Genomic DNA, 21,668 nt, shown 5'->3' with positions numbered 1-21,668 from the left:
AAACACGAGTCAAGTAAATAATTGCTTAGCAGTTAAATGCACCACCTGATATTTGTGGAAATGCAACCAACTTCACTCACGTTCAATGCCAGGTTTGGACAAATTGAATCAGTACTCCAGTAGCGTAATTCGCTAGCTCACCCGTCAATTGGAAGGAGGGAGGGCAATAGTGGTAGGAATGAAGATGACTATAGACCTCCAAATCACATTTATGTCACTAGAATGTTTACTTGGGAATAATGATGTCCTTCAGCATGAAATCTACTGATGCCTGATCTAAACTTGCAATTAAGAGAAAGACACTTAGCCAAAGTAAAGCAATACTTACAGCTAAAGGATTATTCTGGTACTCTAATGAATCCTGTACAAGAATATTCCTCACATTTCACTAAAATGGGATCACTGCATTAACATGACCACTATTATGCAGAGTATATTCAGCAGTTAGTTCAAATTAATGGTGATAGATTGAAACCACTGTAGTCTATTGTTTTATTTTTTTGGCCCTACTATAAAGAAATAGTTCACTAATACAGTCTGCAAGTTAATATCTACAACCCAGATTGTACAGTGTAAATAACAATGCAGCTTCTCAGAAGTCAGTCATCCCAGGAAAATAAGAGAAATTGAATATATTTGCAGTGGAAACACCATCAGTAATGACATTAGTCTTACAGCATAACTCAGTATTAACAGTTGAATGTATGTGCAGGTAAGCAGAAATCATAGTCAATTTTAATTTAAGCAGTATAAAGGAAACTCTAGGGTTAATGACACAATTTCAGTTTTTACTGAATGGAAAAATTAAAGGTAAAGCAAGCAGCTTCAACTCATGGAATGGTTAAAACATATTCAGGTACAATTTGTGGCCAGTTAATGCACCTGCACTAAATTTCCACTCAAAAAACAATGCAAATTATCTGTGTCTGACATTCACGCCATTAACCACCAGAGATGATGCAACACCAGGACTCTACCGAATACAGTAATCCCAATTATCCATCAAATTCAATTAGGTACGCTTCCTAGTTAAAAGTTACATTGGTTCATAAAGATTACTTAATGCATGAGGTTTTCAGATGCTTGAGGATTGAACTGTTGCTTTGACTGCAAAAGGCAGGTTTAAACTAGCACACCACAGATCTGCTCAGTTCCAGCACGCTGCAAGTAATGCTGAAATTTCAGTTTTGGCTGTACTAAGGCAAACAAAACAATTCTGGCCAAAACGGAAAATTATACCTTACCTCAAAGTGATGAAAGTGAAAATCATTTATTGTTTCCAACTGAGTAAGTAATGGAACAATAGTAAAAATGCTACAAGAGCGAGGGAGTATCACCTCAAATTCAAAATCTAGAAGTTGCCTTGGGCGTGACTCCTGTGTGGGACAAGGAAACTTTAAACATACACAGCAAGTTGGAACATGCAGAGAGTCTTGAAAAAGAACATTTTCAGCTACTTTGGATTGATCCATTGACAACAAAAAAAATCCTGTGAGGAATGCTTGAATGAAGACAATGGCCAAATAAAGTGATCTTAACAAAGTACACTAAAATTTGGCACTTAAAAGAATCGGGATAAACAAGCAAGATGTAAACAGCAGTTTATTTTCCAACACAAACAGCTTTCAAATGAATAACTGTACTCAAAGCATCGAGGTGACAAACTTTGCATGCGTATTTTGTGATTTATTTGTAGAATGATCATGTAATTTGACCTTCTCTATATCTTTGCACAGGTTACCACTTCGCCAAGTGGCTGTATTCTGCCCAGCATGGTCATGCTGCACCACTCCATCCTGCCTGTTCTCAGCCTCCTCCACTGCCAGAGTGAGGACAACGCAAACTAAAGAAACAGCACCTCGTTTTGTACCTGAGTGGTCTGCAATCCAACAGGATGACCACCACATTCTCCAAATGCTGGTAATATGCTCCCATTCCCACCCCATCTCTTTCACTCTCCTCCTTGCATACTAAGTTCTTCCTATACCTACCCCTCCCAGCCACCTACAACAGTTCTATTCTCCTCTACCTGCTCCATCTGCCCATCTTTCTCCCTTTCCTACACACACACCCTCCACGGGGTGTCCTGCATCTGCCTGCCCTACCTCCCTTATTGGATTCCATGCTTCACCTTTTCCTTTCATGTTCCATCAGCAGATCCCATGTTTCTCCCCAGTCTCTTCCATTTGCCTATCACCCCTCATCACCCGTATCCACCCATCAGTTGCCAACTCTTGTTCCACATGAGACACAGAGACATGGGGAGGAGAGAGGCACAGAAAGGCACACACGGGGAGGGAAGGAGAGAGAGAAAGACAGAGACACACACGGGGGAGCAAGAAGAAGACACACATGGGCAGAGAGAGAGAGAGAGAGACAGACACACACACGGGGAGAAAGAGAGAGACACACACACACGGGGGAGAGAGAAACAGAGACACACACACAGGGAGAGAGAGACACACACACACACACACACAGGCAGACAGAGACACACGGGCAGAGAGAGGAAGAGAGAGAGAGAGGGAGAGAGAGAGAGAGAGAGAGAGACAGACAGACAGACAGACAGGGTGGGGGGAGCAGTACTAGCTAGAATGTGAAAGGTGAAACCAAATGGATGGGTAGGAGGAATGAAGTAAAGAAGCTAGGAGGTGATGGGAAGAAAAAGTAAAGGGCTGGAGAAGGAATCTGATAGGAGAGGAGCAGGGAACATGGGAGAAGGGGAAGGAGGGGCACCAGGAGGGGAGTGACAGGCAGGTGAAAAGAGGTAAGAAGGGGACCAGAGTTGGGGAATTCAAGAACAAGGGAAGGGGGGAAGATGGAAATTACCAGATAGAGAAATCAATGTTCATGGCATCAGGTTGGAGGCTACCCAAATGGAAAACAAGGAGTTGCTCTGCCAACCTGAAAGTGCCCTCATCGTGGCAGTAGAGGCAGCCAATGAGCGACTTGGCAGAATGGGAAAGGGGATTGGAATTAAAATGGGTGCCTACAGGAAATCTTGCTTTTTGCGGATGAATCAAAGGGAGGTGCTTGACAAAGTGGTCCCCCAATCTACATCAGGTCTCATCACTGTAGAGGCTGCATTGGAAGCACAGGTATACAGTGAGTGCCGATAGCTGCACCTTGATTTTGGAGAAAGTAGGAGGAGCCAAAAGCAAAATTTGAGTTGAGGACCAGTTCCACCAGACGGGGAAGAGTCACGGTGGAGGAAAATTGGGTTGGGGGGGGCGGTTAAAAGAACTGGACACTCAGGGTGAAAATGAAGTCATCTGGGGCTAGGGAACTGAAAGTTGTTGAGGTGATCAAGAGCAAGTGAAGTGTCACAAACGTAGGTGGGAAGCGATTGAACAAAGCAGGATAAAATAGAGTCAAGGTATGTGGATACAAGTTCAGTGGAACAGGAACAGGCTGAAACAAAGGGCCTACCCAGACAGTCAGGTCTGTGGATCTTGGATAGGAGGTAAACACGAGCAATGCAGGATAAGGTTTGTGGAATTGGCTGAGACATCTCCAGAGTTGATAAAATTGGTAATGGTGTTGGCGACAATGTCCTCGTGGTCCTGAATGGGGTTCTTTTCAAAATGATACACAAGAGATGTTTCTAGAGAGTTGCAACCTGGCCTCAGCAAGGTAAGAGGTCAGTGTACCAAACTACAATAACACCCCCTTTGTCTGTGGGTTTGATAAGAGGTTGGGATTGGTGTGGAGAGAGTGGAGAGCACTGTGTTCAGAAGGGGTAAGATTCAAAGAGGAGGAAGGAGTGCTGAAGTCAAGATGGTTCATGTCTCGTTGGCAATTAAAGATGAAAAGATCCAGAACAGGCAGAGAACCGGAGCAAGGTGTCCAAAAGGAGGTGGTTAAGGGTTGGAGACAGGAGAAGGGGGATCATCAGTGCAGGGCAGGGAGTGCCTGGCAAAGAAGAATCCTTCAATTCAACTCATTTTTTTGACACAGCAACAACCCAGAGGTCAAAAAGAACTGGCAGTGCACAGTAATGTACACTGTCAGTCATATGTCTAATTTTATTAAATCCTATCACCAACATCATATTCTTTTAGCTGCCTGGGCCCCAATCAAACTTCTCAAAGTTATAAGCAGCTTTAAATAAATTAATGAATCTTTACCACCTTGTTCTTGGTGGGATCTTGCTGTGCATATTGACAACTTGGCCTCCTCTCAAATAACTCTGGATACACTCCGAAAATACTTCATTGGTTGTACGGCTCATTGTGATAGCCTCATGTTGTGAATGGCACATTGGAACAGAAGCTCAGTTTAGATAACAGACAAGGCTTTTCACCAACCATTCCCATGTTATTTTCCAATACCTTCTGCTACACTAATACTGCTGTTATCCTTCACTATCAATCTTTATAAAACTATCTAACTCCTGCCATTTAGCTCCTTCTCGACAGCTGGGAATGGACAGCACCTTTGAACAGAATTTATCTCACACTCAGATACCCTCCGTCACGGGTAGCAAGCCTAGTACCACACAGTATATTGGAGTGTTGGAGGGAGATTGCCGACTCTGTTTGAGGACAACAGTGATGTTTCAGCACAACACATTAGTACTGCATACATGTAGTTATATAAAATGCTCTATGAAATGTTACTATAACAGCTGAAAAATGTGGAGGTTTCCTGTCTCTGGTGTAATGCTACAGTCCCACAGCCATTATTTCAAAGCAACTTGTCATTTCTAATTTGGCATGGACTAATTGGACAAATGGTCCTTCTATTGTGCTGTACAGCTCTCTGACGATCTCCATGCATTCCACGGCTGATCCTTACCAGCAGCTTTCAGCACCAATACAAGTTCAAACACTGCAGGTGTTGGGCTCCAAACTGTGTTTGCGGAAGCCACCTTCCACTTTGGATAGGATGGCCAGCAGACCATTCAATTATCCAAAAGTCTGCCCTCCTTCAAGACGAGACTAGCTCCATGGTGTTGCATCAAAGGCAGTGATAATGCACTTACCTCTTAGCCAGAGGCCCTCAACCTCAATAAGTGCTGGAAAAATAGCTGTTACAAAATTGTCCCAATGGCAAAAATTAATGACACTGGCAGGTTGTTCTCAAGTTTTAAAAAATTGCCGTCAATTTAAAAAACTAATTGTATAGCACTTCTCATATCCCTAGGATATGCCAGAGTACTCCAAATATTTCAGAACAGCCGGAGTTATAATACAGAAATTGAGCACAGCAAGCTGTCAGAAAGAGGAGCAGATAATTTGATATTATAAAATCAGACAAGAGGAAATCTGGGCAAGACTACAAATCCCAGAACACTTATTAGCCTGAAGTTAGGAAGATCCTGGGTGAATGCAGCTCTGCACACGGTGGGATGTGCCCTGACTCATGCAATGACGAAATGTTAGAGCATTGCTGAAGAATGGCCCAACAGGCAGCAACTGGCTGTACACACTCTAACTGGGTGCCAAGTGACATAAAGCCTCATCAGGCACAGTGGTGAAAGACGGACAAGCTCAAAGTCTTAAGCCACAGATGTTCTGGATGAACAGAGTCTTCCCCACAGTTTTTAAACTGCTCTTCATGAAGGCACTCCCTTTCTTCCTCCAATTGCCCATTGAAAGACGTGATGTCGAAACAAAGCTCATCAAAAGTGGTACAAATTTAATGTGAATTGTTAAAGAAACGAGTGTTTGAGTTAGAAGAGGCAGAAAATCAAATCAGACATCAACAAACGGAATTACCAGAGGGCAGCTGTTGTAAACAATGCCGAGGAAAACTTGAAAAATAAGCCAAACTCATTAGATCAGCAAAAGGAATGCCAATAATACTTTCTAGCAATGAAATGTAACACTTTGGGCTGGTGGATGCCAAGTTCTTAAATATGATCAGATTTTTAGATACCAAAGAAATCAAATGTTACGGGGGAGAAACACAGCAGCATTACAAGCAAAGCCAAGCATCACCCTCAATCTGGCAGAACAGGTTCCTTTGGCCCATTTGCCACGTCCTGCTGTTGGTTATTTCTTCATGTCACTAGTGGTGACAGATGTAGAATCGCCTCTAACGGCTGCTTGCCAGCTCAGTGAAGGCTCTAGTTGAACTATGGATCAGAAGCAATGCACTTCAACAAGAGCAGGCTCTGAAATGACCATATAAACCAGAGAGGGTAGATTCTCGTTCTCCACAGTCAGCATCATGCATTACGTTCCAGCAGACTGTAATGAAAAGAGCAGTGAAGGGATGGGCCAATAGAAAAGCATGACAATTGCCAGAAAAGTGAGTCTGGACTTGTGCAATACATAGCTGGTGACAACACAGCAGAGTTAACCTTTGATCAGCAGAACCTCCTTCAGGTCATGGAGTGAGTTCTTTAAAGGACCTTTCAGATGTTGCAATCAGTCAATGTAGTCTGAATTTGGGGAAGTGTGTCATAGGAACAAACCACAGAACATTGTCTCATCGCTTCAAGGTGGTCCATGATGAAAGTTTTCCATGAACAGGTGGAATTAGACAACTGTTTATTACAGACGGAACAACATTTACAATGTAAGGCACATTGAAGCAGAGTAATCTCTTGCATTAGAGGGGAAAGTCCCATGTTTCTAATTCATGTCTTTTTATAGCGGTGACATCCTCTATTGGTTCAGGTGGACAGTCCATAAATTGCAATACATACACTCAATCACGGTGCCTAACCAAATGGTATTTAGTCAACCTAACATGCTTTGTGTGTCGGTATGAATGATGTTCTTCCTGTTGGTCTTGAAACTGGACACAGTGATACTACAGCAGGAACATGGTGCTGGGTATTGCAGCTGATTGAAAGGCTGGTCAGGTGAAATAGCACAACCATGCCAGTCTTTCTGGAGAAAAACAGCCTTAAGGAGCTCTGCTTATGTGGAATGGGAGCACATTTCCTGGGCCAATGGTGGGAGTATAACTATCTCTGCAATCTACTCTTGTTCCATTCAGTGTCTTCCCAGGCTGCAGCTAGCTCCGTGTTACTTCCTCTCCATTCAACCACAACTACATCCCAAAATGCTCTTAAAACCAAAACCAGTTAAGACTAGATAACCTGTAGAGCACTGCTGCAGTAATAACCAGTGTTGAGCAAAATCAGCATAGAAGAAAGATGAAGATCCTCACCAAAACATCCCCATCATGGGTCAGGGACGTTTGTTTACTCAAATGCTGAATGGTAAGTGAGGTGGTGAGAAAGCATCAGTCACATGGTAATTTTGTTCACACTGCTATTTTTCCATCACTATATATAGAATTCACAAAATCCATCATGATGTGAATAAATTTTGGGATATTGAGGCACTAAAACCGTAATTTCTACCTTTGTATAGTTGCTAATGCAGTTAAAGATAACAGTACCTTTAAATTACACTGCCCCAGACCCTTCATTATACATAGAAATGGCAAAAACTGCAAATACTCTCTTCCACATGTTTATTATTGGGCCTTCAAGCTCTGACAGCTTCAGAATATTGACTAAAATCCATGGAATATAAAGGACATGATGCATGACAGTTTGCACACAATCATAATGACCTCTTCCATTTAAAATCCTTTCAGCCTGCAGCTTTCATAGCTAACACCCCATTCTAACCACAACTGCATCCTGAAATATTCCCAAAACTAAAATCAAGTCATTAGAATTATAAGCAATATAATGCAGCACTTCTGAGAGAAGGTTCAAATACAAAATAGACTTTAAAAAAAATTCAACACAAGACAAAAATTGTGCCATTTTCCGGACTAATCCATGAGATTATTGTGCCTTGGTGTCCTGTATTGCAAGTGCTGTTTATAATTCTGTATTCACTGAAATAGAATTCACTGTCAGTTCTTTGAATTTGACTTCGATCATTTTGTTTTGCAATGGTATTCTAACTCATTTTATAAAACAAACATTGAATTGTTGAACTTTAAACATTCTAAGGCCTGAATGGAACATAAATGTGCCTCCTCACTGGTATGTTTACACCTGCACAGCATTACTACTACGATTTGCAAAATGATCCACTTAGCAATTTCTGTTTGTGGAAGTCTTAACTTGTTTAATTCAAGATTGAAGATCGTTCAATGTCATTTCCTGTACATGAGTGTAAAGGAGAATGAAATAATTGTTAACCTAGTTCTGGTGTAGCCTAAAAATACACAAAAGATAAATAATAATAATAATAATAATAAATGCAATAAATATAAATATACAAGATAGCTTTCATACATAGATTGATTGTATGTCCATAAAGTGACACCAGGGGTAGGAGTGTCTGTACACAAGGTGACGGACAGGAAATGAAGTAGTGGTTGTTGGGTGTGTGAAGGAGTGGGTCAATGGTGGGAAGTGCCAATCAATCTTACTGCTTGGGAAAAGTCACTGTTTTTGAGCCTGGTGGTTCTGACGTGGATGCTTCATGGCCTCCGATCTGATGAGAGTGGGACAGCCAATGAGCAGGGCGAGTGAGATCCTTCTTGACGTTACTGGACCTTTTCTGGCAACTTTCTGGGTATATGCCCTTGCTGGTGGGTAGGCTGGTGCCAGTGATACAAGGTGACACATTGTTATATCGTTTTTAAAAACTGAGTAAATAGTTTTTGCAAACATATGCTAAAAGTTGGTTGGAAAGTTACAAACAGATAAAAATCGTTCTTGTGTCAGATACTTAAGTATTATTCAGCCCTGGATAATGGCATTTTCTTTCAAACTCCTCAGTTTATATAGTTCCATTTATGTGGAAATCTTTGTGCATTTCGCAGGAATGCAGCCAAAGGCATAAAGCAAGCCGAATCGTCAAGAGGCTCAGTTTTAAGGAAAATCTAAAAGGAGAACAAAATGGAAAGCTGGCTGCTTAGGGACAGAATCCCAGAGCTTTGGACATTGACAATAAAGTACGACTGCCACAGCTGAAAATGAAGGGCAAATAAGGAATTATTCGTACTTATGGATTATATTACGGATTATGAGATTGGCAGAGTTTAGGGCACCAGTAAGCACGGGACTGAATGACATTTCAGAAAGTTGTATGGCCCAAGGAGAACAGGGATACAAAGTGGGATGACAGTATTGAGTGATTTTTTTTAAAAAATCAGGAATTTTTAAAGTTTGAAGTGCTACACAACTGGAAGTTGATACAGACCAGCAGGGTTGGGGAAACAAGCAAGCACCTGTCACTGGCCTGGCTACAGATCTCATTTGTCAAGTCCATAAATGTTGAATTGACTAAGAGCAAAAGAATCTGAATCAGGGATATTGTTTTGCAGCAGAAGACAAGAGGCAGCTTGATCAATGAGGTGGCTTTTGGAAGCACAGCTTAAACGAAGAGGAAGATGAGATTCTGCAGACTGGGGCTCCAAAAGTCACACAGTTATCAACAAGATTAAGTAGATTTACTCAGTCAACTGCTAGGCTCTGCATTGCACTCTTCCTTCCCTCACTCCAAAATGGAAACAAATCAAGTTCAGCAAATCCAACAGTTCTAATTAGGATCAAGTCACTCCAGAAAACTCAACACAAACACTACTTGTTCTACATGGCCACACTGCCAGCCATATCTTTCTTGCTGTGCCTATGAAACCTCAAGGATAGACTCTCATAGAATATGGCTGGTGCCGTTTCCATTTGCCTTTAAGTATGAGGGCAAGGAAAACCACCTTTCAAGCAAGGATACCCAATCCAAGTCTGACTGCAGCCAGTTACGCATTGAGTTTGAGTAAGTTTGCTGGACAGTCTGCTACATTATTTGACTTTAGACCAAGCCTCATCCAATGGCAATTGCTGAGGGTAGGGGAGAAGGAGGTGAGGGTGGCAAACGTTTTCTGGGCTTGGAAGGTCTTTTTCAGGCATCAGATCCAACCATGTAAATGTCAGGACAATATTATCTAGATGTCTCCAGGCTGGGCCAAGTCTGGATTGCTCATGGGTCTATCTAGGACAAACTGAAGGAGCTTAAAATAACCAATATCTTCAGGAAAGCACTTGGAGGACTATTTGATCATCTTCTCACAACTGTTGATTTGTGAGAATCCTCGCTTGTATTTGGTCTCTTGGCCCAGTTTAGATTCTCTTCACCCTGCAATCTCACAGGAAGATGAAAAAACAGACTGGCTTCAGTGTTAGAGGTTTTCAGCCATCTGCCTATCCCAAATCCAGAGGCAGATCTAACCAACTACTGGCAGGAACCCCTGTTGAGTGGAAATGAATACAACATCATCAAATGCAAGTCAACAACTGCAATGTTAAGATTGCTTGTTACTTCAGTCATCCAAAGTCTGTCCACAGTATAATCTGCGACTCTTAATTATGTCAACTGAGGGGACAACTTAGAACTTACAATTAACAGCTGAGCATTTTTTGACATTGCCTTCAATAGCAGGTGAACAGAAAGTCAGAAAAACATAAGATATTGATACACTTGCCACATAAATTAGTGCATCTTACTTATCCATGTCTTTCACAGCACCTCATGCTCTTTAATGTTACACAATTTTGTACTAAACAGAGACTCCACCTGCTCTTCAAATCAATTCAAAAAGCATTAGGTCATTTTTCAACAGATACCTAAGTGAACTCTTTCCAGTGTGTCAGCCTTAAGTTATTTGCACAGTAAAATTTACTGAAACATTGGACTAGTCAAAAGTTCAAAGGTTCATTTACTATTAAAGTACACATGCGGTATACAACTAAGACTTGTCTTCTCCAGATAGCCACGAAACAAAGAAAATCATGGAGGTTGTTCAAAGAACAACATCAGACCATCTAATTTTAGGTTTGTGGGACCTTGTACAGAAATAGTTGTTATTCTTTCTGGCATTTCAGTGCTGTTTGGCTGAAGATTTTAATCGTCCTGAAATCATGGATTGCACCATACAAACGGCAAAACATGCTGCCAGTTGCAATAGGTCACACTCCAAGCAATTTCTCAGAATGTTGTCTGGAATGGAGATCTATAGTTATAAGAATGGATTTGCTGTGTTTATTCTCACTTGAACAGGGGCAGGGTTTTAGATTTTTGGATCATTAGGATCTTTCCTGGGGAAGGTGGGACCTGTACAGATTGGTTGGGTTGCACCTGAACTCGAGGGGGAGCAATATCGTTGCAGGTAGATATGCTAGCATGGTTCGGGAGGGTTTAAACTAATTTGCAAGAGGGATGGGACCCAGAGCGATAGAGCAGTGAAAGAAGTGCATGGAGTAAAGCCAGATCTAACATATAGAGAGGCTTTGAGGAAAGAGAAGCAGAATAAACGGTGTAAAGGTAGTAAGGTAGAAGGACTGAAGTGTGTGTACCCCAATGTAAGAAGCATCAGGAACAAAGGTGATGAACTGAGAGCTTGGATACATACGTGGAATTATGATGTAGTGGACATTACAGAGACTTGGCTGGCACCAGGGCAGGAATGGATTCTCAATATTCCTGGATTTCAGTGCTTTAAAAGGGATAGAGAGGGTGGAAAAAGGGGAGGAGGGGTGGCATTACTGGTCAGGGATACTATTACAGCTACAGAAAGGGTGGGTAATGTAGCAGGATCCTCTTTTGAGGCAGTATGGGTGGAAGTCAGGAACAGGAAGGGAGCAGTTACTCTACTGGGGGTATTCTATAGGCTCCCTGGTAGCAGCAGAGATACAGAGGAGCAGATTGGGAGGCAGATTTTGGAAAGGTGCAAAAATAACAGGTTTGTTATCATGGGTGACTTTAACTTCCCTAATATTGATTGGCACTTGATTAGTTCCAAGGGTTTAGACGGGGCAGAGTTTGTTAAGGGGCACAGTATGTGGACAGGCCGGCTAGGGGGAATGCCATACCAGATCTAGTACTAGGTAATAAACCGGGTCAGGTCACAGATCTCTCAGTGGGTGAGCATCTGGGGGACAGTGACCACTGCTTCCTGGCCTTTAGCATTATTATGGAAAAGGACAGAATCAGAGAGGACAGGAAAATTTTTAATTGGGGAAAGGTAAATTATGAGGCTATAAGGCTAGAACTTGCAGTTGTGAATTGGGATGATGTTTTTGCAGGGAAATGTACTATGAACATGTGGTCGATGTTTAGAGATCTCTTGCAAGATGTTAGGGATAAATTTGTCGTGGTGAGGAAGATAAAGAATGGTAGGGTGAAGGAACCATGGTTGACAAGTGAGGTGGAAAATCTAGTCAGATGGAAGAAGGCAGCATACATGAGGCTTAGGAAGCAAGGATCAGATGGGTCTATTGAGGAATATAGGGAAGCAAGAAAGGAGCTTAAGAAGGGGCTGAGAAGAGCAAGAAGGGGGCATGAGAAGGCCTTGGCAAGTAGAGTAAAAGAAAACCCCAAGGCATTCTTCAATTATGTGAAGAAAAAAAGGATGACAGGAGTGAAGGTAGGACCGATTAGAGATAAAGGTGGGAAGATGTGCCTGGAGGCTGTGGAAGTGAGCGAGGTCCTCAATGAATACTTCTCTTTGGTATTCACCAATGAGAGAGAACTTGATGATGGTGAGGACAATATGAGTGAGGTTGATGTTCTGGAGCATGTTAATATTAAGGGAGAGGAGGCATTGGAGTTGTTAAAATACATTAGGACGGATAAGTCCCCGCGGCCTGATGGAATATTCCCCAGGCTGCTCCACGAGGCGAGGGAAGAGATTGCTGAGCCTCTGGCTAGGATCTTTATGTCCTAGTTGTCCACGGGAATAGTACCGGAGGATTGGAGGGAGGCGAATGCTGTCCCCTTGTTCAAAAAAGGTACTAGGGATAGTCTGGGTAATTATAGACCAGTGAGCCTTACGTCTATGGTAGGAAAGCTGTTGGAAAAGATTCTTAGAGATAGGATCTCTGGGCATTTAGAGAATAATGGTCTGATCAGGGACAGTCAGCATGGCTTTGTGAAGGGCAGATCATGTCTAACAAGCCTGATAGAGTTCTTTAAGGAGGTGACCAGGCATATAGATGAGGGTAGTGCAGTGGATGTGATCTATATGGATTTTAGTAAGGCATTTGACAAGGTTCCACATGGTAGGCTTATTCAGAAAGTCAGAAAGCATAGGATCCAGGGAAGTTTGGCCAGGTGGATTCAGAATTGGCTTGTCTGCAGAAGGCAGAGGGTGGTGGTAGAAGGAGTACATTCAGATTGGAGGATTGTGACTAGTGGTGTCCCACAAGGATCTGTTCTGGGACCTCTATTTTTCGTAATTTTTATTAACGACCTGGATGTGGGGGTAGAAGGGTGGGTTGGCAAGTTTGCAGATGACACAAAGGTTGGTGGTGTTGTAGATAGTGTAGAGGATTGTCAAAGATTGCAGAGAGACATTGATAGGATGCAGAAGTGGGCTGAGAAGTGGCAGATGGAGTTCAACCCGGAGAAGTGTGAGGTGGTACACTTTGGAAGGACAAACTCCAAGGCAGAGTACAAAGTAAATGGCCGGATACTTGGTAGTGTGGAGGAGCAGAGGGATCTGGAGGTACATGTCCATAGATCCCTGGAAGTTGCCTCACAGGTGGATAGGGTAGTTAAGAAAGCTTATGGGGTGTTAGCTTTCATAAGTTGAGGGATAGATTTTAAGAGTCGCGATGTAAAGATGCAGCTCTATAAAACTCTGGTTAGGCCACACTTGGAGTACTGTGTGCAGTTCTGGTTGCCTCACTATAGGAAGGATGTGGAAGCATTGGAAAGGGTACAGAGGAGATCTACCAGAATGCTGCCTGAGAGTATGCATTATGATCAGAGATTAAGGGAGCTAGGGCTTTACTCTTTGGAGAGAAGGAGGATGAGAGGAGACATGATAGAAGTGTACAAGATAATAAGAGGAATAGATAGAGTGAATAGCCCGCGCCTCTTCCCTAGGGCACCAATGCTCAATACAAGAGGACATGGCTTTAAGGTAAGGGCTGCCTTCATTGTCGCCAGTTACTTTAATTGAGCATCACCGACGAAAGTCTTTCCAAAGTTTTGTCTGCACAACTAAGTGAGCACACATGGAGCACACTTGATCACTGTTACACTGCCTTCCGCAAAGCTTACAAAGCTCTCCTTCGCCCAGCTTTTGGGAAAAAAAAGATCGGATCACTCTTCAATCCTGCTTTTGCCGACACACAGGCAGAAGCTAAAACAAGAGGCGGCCACAGTTATAACCGTCTACTGTTGGTCCAACCAACAGGACTGCTTCGATGACATCAACTGGAATGTCTTCCATGATAAGGATGTCTCCAAGTTGGCTGATGGAGTCACGTGCTTTGTCCGGAAGTGCATCAGCGATGTTGTCCCCCAGAAGTTGGACGGGTCTTCCCAAACCAGAAACCCTGGATCAACAGTTCCGTGCGAGCAGCACTTACTGCGCAATATAAAGTTTTCATCACTGGTGATCAACTAGAGCTCAAGAAAAGCAGCTATGATCTGCACAAAGCTACCAAGGCTGCAAAACAACAATGCAGGGACAAGATCGAGTCAAGATTCACAACAAATAGCACAGGTGACTTGTGGCGAGATTTGCAAACCATCGCTGACTTCAAAGCCAAACATTGTGGTGCCGCCAACATCGCGGCTTCTCTCCCAGATGAGCTCAATTGCTTTCATCCTCGGTTCGATGTCGCTAACTCTGAGCCTCCGAGGAAAGCCACCGCTAGAACCCGCAACCTGTTCATCTCTTGAGTCTGAGGTATGCAGATGTTTCCAATGAGCGGACAGTCACAAGGCTGCGGGATTGGACAGCATCCCAGGGCGGGTACTCAGGATGTGCACAGCACAACTGGCAGGTGTGTCTACAGACATTTTTAATCTCTCTCTCTCTCTCCCCCAGTGTAGAGTGCCCTCCTGCTTCAAATTATCCACCATTGTCCCTGTACCAAAAAAGACCAAGGTAATATATCAGACAACTGGCATCCTGTTGCACTCACCTCAATAATAAGCAAAAGCTTTAAGAGGCTGGTCAAGGATTAGATCTGCAGCTTGCTACCACCCAAACTGGACCCCCTACAATTCACCTACTGGCACAACCTATCAACAGACAATGCAATAGCCACTGCTTTACATACTATCTTTACACATCTAGGAAAGAAGGAGGCTGATGCGAGAATGCTGTTGATGGACTACAATTCAGCATTCAACACCACAGTTCCATCCAGGCTCGACAGGAAGCTCAGAGACCTCAGCCTTGACCCTGCCTTGAGCAGCTGAATCCTGGGCTTCCTGTCAGATCACTGGCAGGTAATAAGAATGGGCTCCCTCACCTCCACCCCTTGGACTCTTAACACAGAAGCCCCTCAGGGCTGTGTACTAAGTCCCTTCCTTTACTCCCTGTATATCCATGACTGTGACGCCACCCACAGCTCTAAACTGCTAATTAAATTTGCAGACACAATTGATTGGCCTAATCTCAAACAATAACCAGATGGCCTACAGGGTAGAAGTCATCTCTCTAACACAGTGGTGTTAAGAAAACAACCTCTCCTTCAATGTCACTAAAACAAAGGAGCTGGTTGTGGATTACAGGAGGAATGGAGACAAGCTAATTCCTATTATCAATGGATCTGGGGTTGGGATGGTAAGCAGCTTTAAGTTCCTTGGCATCCACATCATTGAGGTCCTCACGTGGTCTGTACACACCAGCTGTATGGTGAAAAAGGCACAACAGCACCTCTTTCACCTCAGACGGTTGAGGAAGTTTCGTACGGGCTCCCAAATCTTAAGAACTTTCTACAGGGGCACAATTGAGAGCATCCTGACTGGCTGCATCACTGCCTGGTATGGGAGCTGTACCTCCCTTAATTGCAGGATTCTGCAGAGAATGGTACGGACAGCCCAGCGCATCTATAGTTGTGAACGTCCCACTATTCAGGACATTTACAAAGACAGGTGTGTAAAAAGGGCCCGAAGGATCATTGGAAACCCAAGTCATCCCAACCACAATCTATTCCTGCTGCTACCATCCGAGAAACGATACCACAGCATAAAAACCAGGACCAACAGGCTCTGGGACAGCTTCTTCCACCAGGCCATCAGACTGATTAACATGCTGATTTGAATGTATTTCTATGTTACATTGACTGTTCCATTATAAATTACTACGATTGCACATTGCACATTTAGATGGAGATATTAATGTAAAGATTTTTACTCATGTATGTGAAAGATGTAAGAAATAAAGTCAATTCAATTCATGTGCTTCTGAGATACAAGCTACCTAGAGCAGGCAATTCAGGGATCTAGAGAAAAACAAACATTGTCATCTCTACAAATCCTCCAAATCTACTGCAGAACAAATAGCCAAACTCGGCTTGCATTTCCAGACATAATCTCCTGGGACCAGAGGTCCCAATTACACCCAATCTAATGTAGTCTGCCCATCATTCACAGGCCCAAAATGAGTACTGCATTTAGCTCTATCAAGGCAAGACATCACTGTGGACAATGCAAACAATTCAAGAATGTCCTCAAATCCTCCTGCAATTAGTACAACATGAAATCCTGGACCATAATTGTTCAAATATAGAAGCTCAAGGAATGGGTCTGACAGCCTGAGGTTCATAAGGAGCACACAGAAACACAACATAAAACAATGTACATATATGTCATCATGTACTACTCTGAGATTCATTTTCTCAGAGTATTCAAAGCAGAACAAGGAAACACAATAAAATCAATGAAAAAATCCACACTAAGATTGACAAAATGACAGAAGAATTTGATATACCAAACTATCTATGTAACAAAGTCAAACATCTTCTATCCCACCTCTAGCAGAGTCCTATTGTGCCCTCATCAGCAACTGACAGAGAAATGGAAATAAATTCACACTCATTCAAAAGATGACAAGATATAAATTGAAGTTCTGTTTCATTTTGGCTCTCTTAAAGCTCAGACTCGATTCCTGGTGAACAAAGCTGTATGTGGACCGTGTATACATACGCTATATTAAAACACTGTATAGTATTTAACTTCAAGAAATAAAATGGATAAGAGGCCTGCTCCCTCTGAACTTTTGCTTCGTAGACAAATTAGCATGCTTCCATTTAGCTTCTAATGTATAAAAATGCACCAGCTTTACCAAGTGTCAGTCATACCTTTTTACTTTTTGCTTTCTTTCAGTGTCGTCATCCACAGTGTCACATCACGTGTATTTCAATTCTGCAAAAGAGAACAAACAGAGGCAAAAGTCATTAGCTTCAAACATACAGTATGTTTATGAAGCACGATGGGCACAAACAAGGTATTTGATAACTAATTCAGTTCTGCATCTTCAGAACTTCCTAAAGTTTTGTACGTATCAATTTTAGAAAGGAGCTCAGAGCCACTTAAAAAAAAAATCACACAATTATTTCATAGAACAACTCCGTAAAATGTAAGCCTGCTTGCAGATAGCTGAAGCTAACTACGATCCCCTGTACTAAACCTACTCCTCAGTTTTAGTTGGACGTTTTCATTGGAGGAGTGAAAGGAAACAAGAATTGCCATTAAAAAAAAATTTGTTAACTACATTCTAAACCTATTCTGAGCCCACAGAATTATATTCACCAATGAAAACAATCCGTAATTAGTCGTGAATATACCTATTATGCCACTTCAAGGTGGAAATTTAAAAAGAAAAGAAGTCTGGGGTACAAGGCAAGGCAGGTGGAGTCAGAGCATAGAGACATCTGTCGGCCCAACTTGCCAATGCCAACCAAGTTGCCTACTTGAGATGGTCTCATCTTTCTCCATTGGCCCTATTCCGACTGAACTTTTCTGATCCATGTACTGTTCCAAATGTCTTTCAAACACTAATTGTATCCACTTCTTCTGGCACCTTGTTCCACATAGCACCAACCAGCTTGAAAAAAAAATGCCCTGGGATATCTTTTAAATATTTTCCCCACTGGCTTTAACCTTGTACACTCTAATTTTTGACTTCTTCCCTCTGGGAGAAAATGACCAACTATTCATCTTATTGATGTTGATACCCATTATGATTTTATAAAACCTCAACAAGAAAGAGGTGAAAGCATCATATTGTATCCTGCATTTTATAAACAGGAGGCAAGGAAGTCATAACAAAATATTATAATATGTCAAAGATTTAAACCATTGGCTTGGTCATAACGAGAATACTAGTTCTGGGCAATACCCTTCCGAAGGCTTTACAGAGTGCTAGAAAAACAAATACAAGGATGAGACATTTTGTGATACAAATAAGACTGGAGAAGGCTAGATTCCTTATCTTCCAGATACAGATATAGCTATCACATGTAGTGAAACACACAGTGAACTGCAATGTTTGTATTAACAACCAACACACTCAAGAATGTGCTTGGGGCAACCCGCTAATCTCGCCACACATTCCAGTGCCAACTTGGCATGCCCACAATGTTCATCAGAACACAAGCAGCAACAAAACGAGACAATAACAGTAAAAACAAACCCTGATCCCACACTCCCCCCCACCCCCACATTACATTAGTCCAGGAGTCCAAACACTGGCTCATGGCCCTGACCTCCATTTCACCATCAATCCATATCCCCAAAGCCTAACCTGATCCCCAACTCCACATGCTACCCCAAAACCAACCACATAAAAACCTAAAAAAAAACACAATTAATCTGAGCCATGTAATCAAACATCGCAGCTCAGTGCCATCTTGACCGCAAGTCATCAGAGCTCTTTCGTGTAGGGGAGGATGCAGAGAGATCAGAGCAGCTTTTAAACCCAGGAGCTGGCAATGCAGTTAGAATTTCTCCCCCCTCCCCATTGAGGGACAGCTAAGGACTAGGGCACATGTAAAGGTGATTGGCAAAAGACCTAGAAATAACAGAAGGAGAAATGCTTTCAGGAAGAATACAGAGTGGACAGGATGTAGAAGGCACTGCTTAGTGCAGTTGTGTTGGCAGATAAAACTAGAGTGCTCACAGTGATCGGGATGGATCTGAATTGGAAGAGTTTTCAGGCCTGAGGGGAAGCTGCTCAGAGAAGGAGTTGGGGAGGCAGAGAGGCAGTGGGAGTCACGAGAGGAACTACCCATGAAGAGCCAGTACAAATGGCCTCCTTCCATGCTGTAATTATGCTCCGAGTATCAAGTCACTTCTCCACTCATACCATCTACTATTCACTTTTCATTTACCAAATCAATAATTCTATTAGACATATGCGGATTGTTCGATCTAAGTGGATAACACCACCCTAGAATATGGCCACGTTGAAGCAAAACAACACGCTGTTTTAAGTGGCAAGCTTGTAATCATTTCCTTCACTGTATTTGTTTTTTCCCTACAAGAGTGGCCCATTATTCTGGATGTTTCAAATACAGAATTACTTCAGTCAGAACCATATTCCAGTCACTATCCTAGATTTTCCTTCACAACATCACTTAAATTGCATGAGGTACCACATAATGCTGATCCTAAGTTCAGATTTCTTTGTAAACTATTTCCAGTGGAGAATTGAAAGCTACTGCTGACATCACACTTTGCTGTAAACTGTGTGAGATTTAGATAGAATCCTTTCCATCTTGGCACAATACCCTGCTTTCAATGCTGCTACGTGCCAATGAGGCAAGAATTCAAATGCCAGGAAGCTGGAGCAAATCCCTGCTCACTACAATGAACCACCTCCAGATGGACAGGCTGCTTTATAGGACTGGTCAGGACTCAGTGTTGAGATATGTGCTTTGGTCACTGAGGTGAGCACAGGCTATTTATTAGTAGGGACTGGCAGTGCCCGCTGCACATGTATGCAGACCTTCGTCTCTCTCATTATTTCCTACGGGATGTGATGGAAGCTGCCAGTCTGTGTTTGGTTGCATGGCTCTCAGCCCAGAGATGTGTCTCGGTACAAGTTCAACAAGTCAGATGTCTCCACCAAGTTCCTAGTGCAGTAATGTTGATAGTAACACATCTTTAAAAAAATGTTATAATGATCCCCACTTGGTGCTGATTCCACGAATGTTTTTGTTCTTAGGAAGACATCCTGGGCACCAAGTAAAATTCTAGTACACTTGTCCAAACAGGCTTAAGCAGTGATTAAGTATTACCATCTCATTAAACTCCAACATGATCCATATTTTTTTTAATATATAGATACACACAATTTCAAAAATGTTAAATTTCTCCAAATTATATAAAGGTACATTTAAAAAAGCTGTAGGGGGGTGGGGAAAGCCAGCAACAATATCAAACAGGCTAAATGAAAATAAATCCTCAACTATAGGAGAAATGGATCCCAAGAGAGGGAATTCACAGAAGGTCTACAAAGTATCTTTTTAGAGCACCTTGTGGTTGAGCCCATTAGGCAATGAGCATTTCTAGATTAAGTGTCGTGTAATCAACGGGATATGATTAAGGAGCTGAATGTAAAAGGAACACTTAGGAGGTGGTGATTGTTGCGTGAATGAAATCGCTGGAGAGAGTTACTGGTAGATACACAGCAGCTTCCTTATTCGATAAAACAAGGTACAGCAGGCATCATATGGAGACGCTTTCAGTGGAAAGGTCTGCTGGCCCAACGTGGGGCTTGATATTTCTGTGCTAAACACAAAGGACAACTCCATATTTACAAAGTATATACAATGTTTTCTTTTGAAACTACATACAAACCTCACAGCTTCTGATTCACTTCCCTCCCACAGAGGCCAGCAGCATCTGGTTTGGGATTCACAGCTTTTAGGAATCCATTGTTCCAAATTAAATCTACAATACATTATCAAGGAAAAGGAGACTGGTAGCCAAAGCCATTTGCTAAATGTAAATAGCCTAAACCAAAAAATTACACTGACAGTGATAATATGATAGAATTCGCCCTTTAGTTTGAGAGGGAGAAACTTAAGTCACATGTATCAGTATTACAGTGCAATAAAGAGAATTACAGGTGTAAGAGAGAAACTGGACAACAGTAGGGATGATAGCAGAGCAGCAGCAGCTGAAGATTCTGGGGGCAATTCAGAAGGTGCAAGAAGGATCCCAAAGATAATTCTAAAGAGATGATGACACAACCGTAGCTGAAAAGGGATGTCAAAGTTAGCATAAAAGGAAAAGAGGGGATATAACAAAAATTAGTGGGAAGGTAGAAGATTGGGAAGCTTTAAAAAAAAGAGGGCAAGATAAAATATTAAGGCCAATAATATAAAAGAGGACACCAAAAGCTTTTTTCCAGATATATAACGAGTGGATATTGGACCACTGGAAAATGATACTGGAGAGCTAATAATGGTGGATGAAATGAATTATTTTGCATCAGTTTTCGCAGTGGAAAAGCAGACTCAAATGGGCCGTAGGGCCTAATTCTGCTCCTATGCCTTATGGTCTTATGAACAAAACTTGGTCAAAGTTATCTTGAGAGAGAACTGGAAATTTTGGTGTCTCATACGTTGATGACTGAAAGTAATTTGCAAAGTTAGTTTAAAAGAGGGGAGACATACGTGATGCAGATATCAATGTGAAACAGAACATTTGGCTTCAAGTGGGAACTTCATAATGGGACTAATGAGACTACATTCAAACAAGAATTTTCTCCAGTAACACAAAGTGATTTGCCAAAAATTTTAGTCCACTTTAACTCAAAGTATCTGATGGACACCTGCACAACAAATAAATGTAACAGGTTGTGCCAGTTTATAGAGCTATTTGTTTTCATTGACTGAACCTAATAAATACCCAAGACCCATCAGGTCACTCACAAGGTGGAAAACAAAACAGAATGTCTATTACATTTTTTCTGTACAGTATATCCCCACCCAA

General features: G+C 42.2%; 1 protein-coding gene across 8 annotated transcripts in view; it reads right to left on the bottom strand.

Annotated features, from left to right (window-relative positions):
• rhbdf1a (rhomboid 5 homolog 1a (Drosophila)) overlaps positions 1-21,668 on the bottom strand; it is a 383,683-nt gene that overhangs the window by 261,701 nt on the left and 100,314 nt on the right. For all 8 annotated transcript variants that reach the window (XM_072268572.1, XM_072268574.1, XM_072268575.1 and 5 more), the window contains exon 2: positions 17,027-17,090. The gene's annotated coding sequence lies outside the window, so the exon portion shown is untranslated. The remainder of the gene's footprint in view (positions 1-17,026; positions 17,091-21,668) is intronic.

Source organism: Mobula birostris, chromosome 9, assembly GCF_030028105.1.
Source record: "Mobula birostris isolate sMobBir1 chromosome 9, sMobBir1.hap1, whole genome shotgun sequence".
Taxonomy (NCBI): Eukaryota; Metazoa; Chordata; class Chondrichthyes; order Myliobatiformes; family Myliobatidae; genus Mobula; species Mobula birostris.
Note: the sequence above shows the minus strand (reverse complement) of the source record. Positions and strands in the feature narration are given on the sequence as shown.